Source organism: Carassius auratus, chromosome 15 (genome assembly GCF_003368295.1).
Source record: "Carassius auratus strain Wakin chromosome 15, ASM336829v1, whole genome shotgun sequence".
Classification (NCBI taxonomy): domain Eukaryota; kingdom Metazoa; phylum Chordata; class Actinopteri; order Cypriniformes; family Cyprinidae; genus Carassius; species Carassius auratus.
In genome coordinates, this window is record NC_039257.1 from 13,222,643 (window position 1) to 13,228,827 (window position 6,185).

The window sequence follows — 6,185 nt, forward strand, 5'->3', positions numbered from 1 at the left end:
ATGATGAGTTTTCATTTTATTTCATCATGTTCATTGAGTCAAAGATGTGGGTGAGCTTTCATCTAAACCGTTCATTTGAATGGCAGTAAGCATTACATGGTAACATATGGAGTGTATGATGTTCTGATCAACTGCTGTTTTAGTTTTTACCAAGCATGTACTGTTATCTATTTAAGTTGATTCTGTGCATTTAAAAAAAAAAGTGTTTACTTTGCTTTACTATCATTAAAGTTATTTATTAAAAATCATGACTTGTGCATGACATGACTCAGTGCGCAGACTGTTATGTTTTGTTTCTTTGACAAAAGCCTGGCAAATAATTGAAGAATCATAAGCATATGAAGACAAATTGCTTTCTTTTATTGGCTAGATTACTGTTGTTCTAAGGTTTATTGGGCAGTCTTGTTATACCAAGCACCCTAAAGCATTTTAATCTGAATCTTCAAGTCAGGAAGTTATATTTCTAACATATAGTCCTGTTATTGTTCCGTTTTAATGTATTTTTTTATTATTCATTAATATTAATAACTCCGACAATGGTTATTATATTTGACAGTCCCCTGCAGATACTGCGCAGTGAGCAGCAGAGGGCACTGTAGCTCTGGAGGACATCTCTAATGATGCTTCTGCATTGAAGTTTCCTCCATATGCTCTAACGTGAGGGCACATCAAAGGTTCAGAGGCACTAGGTTTCTGATGCAATACAATTATTATTTCTGCAAGACGACGTTTATTGCGTATTATCCCAGACATTTTGGTTTTAAGGTTTTGAACTGTCAGGATGGTGGCATGAATGAAACCAAGGTGTTGACTCGTTGGACACCGATGCGTGGCGGATGCTATTATATTAGACGTTAATTGTTTTCACTTTGTGTGTCTGTCTGAGGGAAGTGAACTGAACAGGAACCAAGTTGTCTTGCTTTAAAAAACCCTTGCATTTAAACCGTGTTTTTCATCTACTTAGCTGCTAGTTTCTAAAATAACAGCTGTCTGGTCTACAGTGGAATAAAACATCGAGTCCTAGGAGAATTGGCTTCTCTTGCATGAGGAGCACAAGATCTGTTCTTTACATTCAACGTACACTTCCATCGAGCTACCAGCTGCAATTTCTGATGCTTCTGAAGGCTGAATCCAAATAATTCATAGGAGATTGGCATTGAAGAAAGCAGATCACCAGCAGTATGGTGTGGAACACATAATGGACCACGTTGTGAAAATTCCACGAGTGAAATTATATCATTTCATGTTGTTTTTTGTTCTGTCTGAAGTCTGAATTAGAACTGAAATAAACCACAAAACACTGTTAAAGTGGCTGTGATTCATTTTGAATGTCATTTTCAGCCTATAAAGTAACGGCATGGGCCAAAACACCATCAAAACACTCTTTAAAATCAAGTTACGTTCTTTGTGCGTCAAAGTGGCGATGAACAAGACACTATTTAGGAGCAGGAATGTACCGTATAACACTAAAGCATCAGTACATTGTACGAGTGCCACTAACAGCTGCAGAAATCTGCTATTTGAGGAGATTTAGAGCCAACAGCAGATGCCTGCACTAGAGAGCCCGCTGACATACTCTCATACACAGTGTGCAAGAGCTGTGTGTGCAGGTACCTGGGCATACTGGGGCCACGGCTAGCAAACACACATTCTGGGAAGAAAATGATGGTAAATCACAGATCAGAGGAAGTGTGTCAGTCAAATAAAGAGCAATGCCCTTGGGTGGTGTGCTTAGGTTAGCTTATCATATAGAGTAAAGTGTATAGCCTACGTGAGTGTGGGTAGTATGAGCCCAGAACCATGAAAGAGTCTCCACAAATAAATGCAGCAAAATTTTCTTCCGATTTCATGCCTTTAGGAGACTTTCAAAAACAAATTGGGCACTAGTAAAATTTCAACCATAATAAAATATATTTACGAGCATACAAGACTGTAATGGTTCTTAATTAATTTCACAGTTTTCCAACTCATCCAGTATTAGACAAACACTGTCTTTATATGACAGCAAACTGAAGAAGGAAACATTTAGTAGCCTAACTCACATTTTAGTCACAATCTCGCCAATTACTTTTCTCCTCATTTTCAGTTTTTGAATCATCAGATTCATTAAATAATCCAAATAATAAATAATTCTCATCTAATACATAGGTGCATGCTTTTATTTTAATTTTTTCCTTTGACAGACATCACATTTTTGAAGACATTTTTCATTACATGAATGTTGGAATGCATAATATACTAAGATCTAGATACACATAGACATTTTAGGTTGCTTTGGTAATTCAGTGCGTGGGCAAATTTATTTCATCTCATTACTTGCGAAACCTGCATAGATACCAGAAACTGAATTTTAATTGTGCTAATAAGTGATGAATGTCTTGACTCACCAAATTTACATGCATCTGGCCTGGACCTTGTTTACTTTATGTCAACTCTCCCTTCACTTTATATCATAAATTATCTCATTATGTATTCTTAATGATCAAAACATAAGAAAACTTGGCGATTTAGAAGTTGTTTTCCCTCTGCCAGCATCAGTTAGAATAAATTGAGCACTGGGAAGTATATATGGGGGAAAATTGTCATATCAAGGACATGGGGAAAATGTATGGCCTTGGTTTCCCAGGGTGTTGATGATTTTGTAATGCAAACATGCTCTACAGAGAGATGAATGTTGGGATGGCAGCAGGACTTGTGTATTCTGTGCTGTTTTTACAGTGCTTGCTGAAGTTCACTTGGTACATTTCCAAAACTTGCATTTCATCGTCTTATCTGGCTAATTCTGAAAGCAAACAAAGGATCTTCTGTTTGTGCCTTTGTTAAAACCAAAGCCCACAATGATGAATCAACCAAAACTTTGCACGTACAGTATGACAGAATAAAAAAATAAGTCAGGGAATCTTATGAAACCTATAATTTTTAGCTTTGCCCAACAAGAAATTTCACTATTAGTCAAATGTTTTGAGCAATTACTATTTTTTAATGTTTTTATGCTCACCAAGGCTGCATTTATCAAACGAGCAATACTGTGAAATACTATCTCAATTTAAAACATGCTTGTAGGAATAATTTGGGCAGCATATGGACATTTTGTGTAATTATAAATGCTTAAAATGTTTTTCTGCTTAATTCTTTTGTGCAAACTGTGATGTACTACCATTCACAAATGTATACAAAAATATTAAGCAGCAGAACCCTGCTTAATATTCAACACTGACAATAACTGAGCAACAAATAATCATACCTGAATGATTTCTGAAGGATCATGTGGCACTCAAGACTGGAGTAATTGCTGCTAAAAAAAATTCTTTGCATCACAGGAATAAATTACATTAAAAAAAATATTCAAATAGAAAATGGTTGTTTTAAATTCTAATATTTCATAATATTGTTGCATTTATTTTATTTTTGATCAAATAAATGCAGCTTTATAGTAAGCAAAAAAGTAAGTCCTTATAAATGTAGATTTGGTGTTTGCAATAATATTTCTCAATATTACCATTTTAATATTACCCCCCAGACCCCAACCCCCAAGACTGACCTAGATATACGATATCCCTTTAAATGCAGGTAAAGTTTCTTTCTAGAAGAAATCATGTAAATCCATTCTGTTTTATTCCTCAACTCGGAATAAATGAGCACTTGCAATGAATATCCATTTACCTGAAATAACAAGAGTTATCAAAAGATATAGCAGTAAATGGCCTCAGAGTTCAAATAGTCCTTTTATTAATCTGCCCTCGAGTTTACCAAACCAGGGCTGACGGACAGTTAAAGAGACAGACTCTCACCTTTGGCCTTTGCTGTTGAGTTCCGTCATTATTGTTAAACGCTGCTATTAGAGTGCGGATTAGAATAGAATCCATCTGAAGTGAGCAGGGCCAACGTTTGACCAACATCACTGATGCCTATGAAGGCATATTACAATGGGACTAAAAGCACAGCATGTAAAAAGCACGTTCTAGCTGGGAAGTTCAGATATGTCATATCACAGTCTGCACTGATCAGTTGCGGCTTGAACACACACACACACACACACACACGTTTCATCCTGATCATACATTTGAGATTGTACCTCTGGCTTTGGCATCTGCATGCTGATGGCTTGATTATCTATGACGGGCCGAGCTCTGATTCACATTTTTACCCTCGGTGGAATAACTCAGTTGCAAATGCAGGGGTCTGATTTGCCTTGACTCCAGGAGTGAAAATCTATCAAGAAAAATGGATTTAAGTCGACAAACCACTGCAAACTATTCATCTGCATTGTTTATGTATGTGGTAATACAATAGAGTGGAAGAAAGTAGGCCTAAATGTTTATAACTGTGCTGCTGTCCATTTTAGCCATTTCGCCAGATGTCCACTGATATCTCTGTATGCCAGGGCTGAGCACTGCCTGCCAAAAGGTTAAGGGATAATGGATATATTATGGCCGTTTCTACCAGAGGTTTAATATATGACCACACTTTCCATGAATATGATGTACCTTGGTGTCCATTTATTATTTTTTCCCAAAGTATTAGGCACAAATTTCCATTTTTTTTCATTTTGTTGTGAGAACAAATACATCTAATAATAAATAGATAAACTATTCTAACTAGGTTGTTTAAATGAGATTTTTGTCTTTCTGAAGAATTCTCAGTTGAATCTACAATTAGCCCTATCAGTGCATTTAAAAGGTTTTTCATATTAAAAAAAATTGTGATTTCATTAAGAGTGAATATGGCTGATTAAGTGGCCATATTAAGCGTTGCACTTTTCCCCATTCAAAACTATAAGAGTGATAAGTCTTGGGTATTCTATAGTCTTGGGTATACCTAAATGTAATTTACATAAAGCGTCAATTCTCATCAATAGATTGCCTACATCGTTAGGAACAAGTAACACCATTGTAGCATTGGTAGCAACAGTAGCCTATACCTCCTGAATGCACCTCAAATACCAAACAGCAAAGTCATAATTTTGACAAAACAATATTAGCCTTCATTTCAATTCAAAAGAGTTAACCTGTTTGTAATTTAATTATAGCAATAATTGTCAAGTATTTTTAGCGTAATATCCCACATTTTGTGTGCAACAATTTAACCTCATGATTTTCCCCAGTCAAGAAAAAAAGGTAACATTCCTTAAAAGTATAATATTTATGTCGTTTGGAAATGAATACTTTTCTCTGTGTTTAAGAATACTGTAATGTTTATTTTTATTTGTCAAGCTCACCATTCAGACCCCAATTCTCAAACAAGATACTTAATATTAAGTGATGCTACCTGTAAGTTTATCAGTAGATTCAACATTCAGTATTCAAGTAGCTTTATTGGCATGGTAAAAAAAAAATATCTACATTGCCAAAGCAAACATTTAAATAAGCATTTAACACAAATATACGTAGAAGTACTGTATATAGCATATAAAGTACTAATCAAAATTCTAATAAAGAGACAGGAGAAGGACTGGATACTGTCATGTCAGTTTGTGTGTGTTGTACATTGTTTTCTTCCTGATGTGACTTGTGTGTGGTTCTGTTCTACTGCCTGTCCTTTTATCATGGCAGGACTTGATGTACCTTGCAGCCAGGTTAGAGCTTGTTGAGGTTTCTCCCAGAATGTATGGCAGTTTGTCCTTTTGTTGTACCTGGTTGAAGTTTTTGTGCTGGTTTGTGAATTTGGGGAAGAATGTTTTCCTAATTTGTGTATAATCTCAATCTGTCTTCTTTTGGTAGTCAGGTCTGTCTGTGTTTTAATTATTTGATTATGTCTAGCTGGGGTTTTGGATTGTAAAGTCAGTTCTGAAACCAGCTGGCTGAGGTGGCTTTTCTCTGGGTTCAGTTCTTGGTAGTTTAAGGCTTTATGGTGGAGGGTCTCACTATGACTGCTTTTTAGGTGTGCATGGAATTTAATGGCTTTTTTTTTGGTTTTGGGGGGGTTAATTATTAGTTGGTACAGCCCTAATTCTGCTTTGCAGGCATTGTGAGGAGTTTTTTTATTTTACCGAAATTATATTTTTACAGAATTCTGCCTGCAGAGTCTCTATTGGGTGTTTGTTTCCAATTGTTGAAGTCTTGATTTGTGAGCGGACCCCAGACCACACATCCATAGATTGGTTCTATAACTGATTGGATTATTTTTTTCAGATTCTAATTAGGATGTCAAGTTCTATATTTTTCTTGATTGCATACATTGGTCTT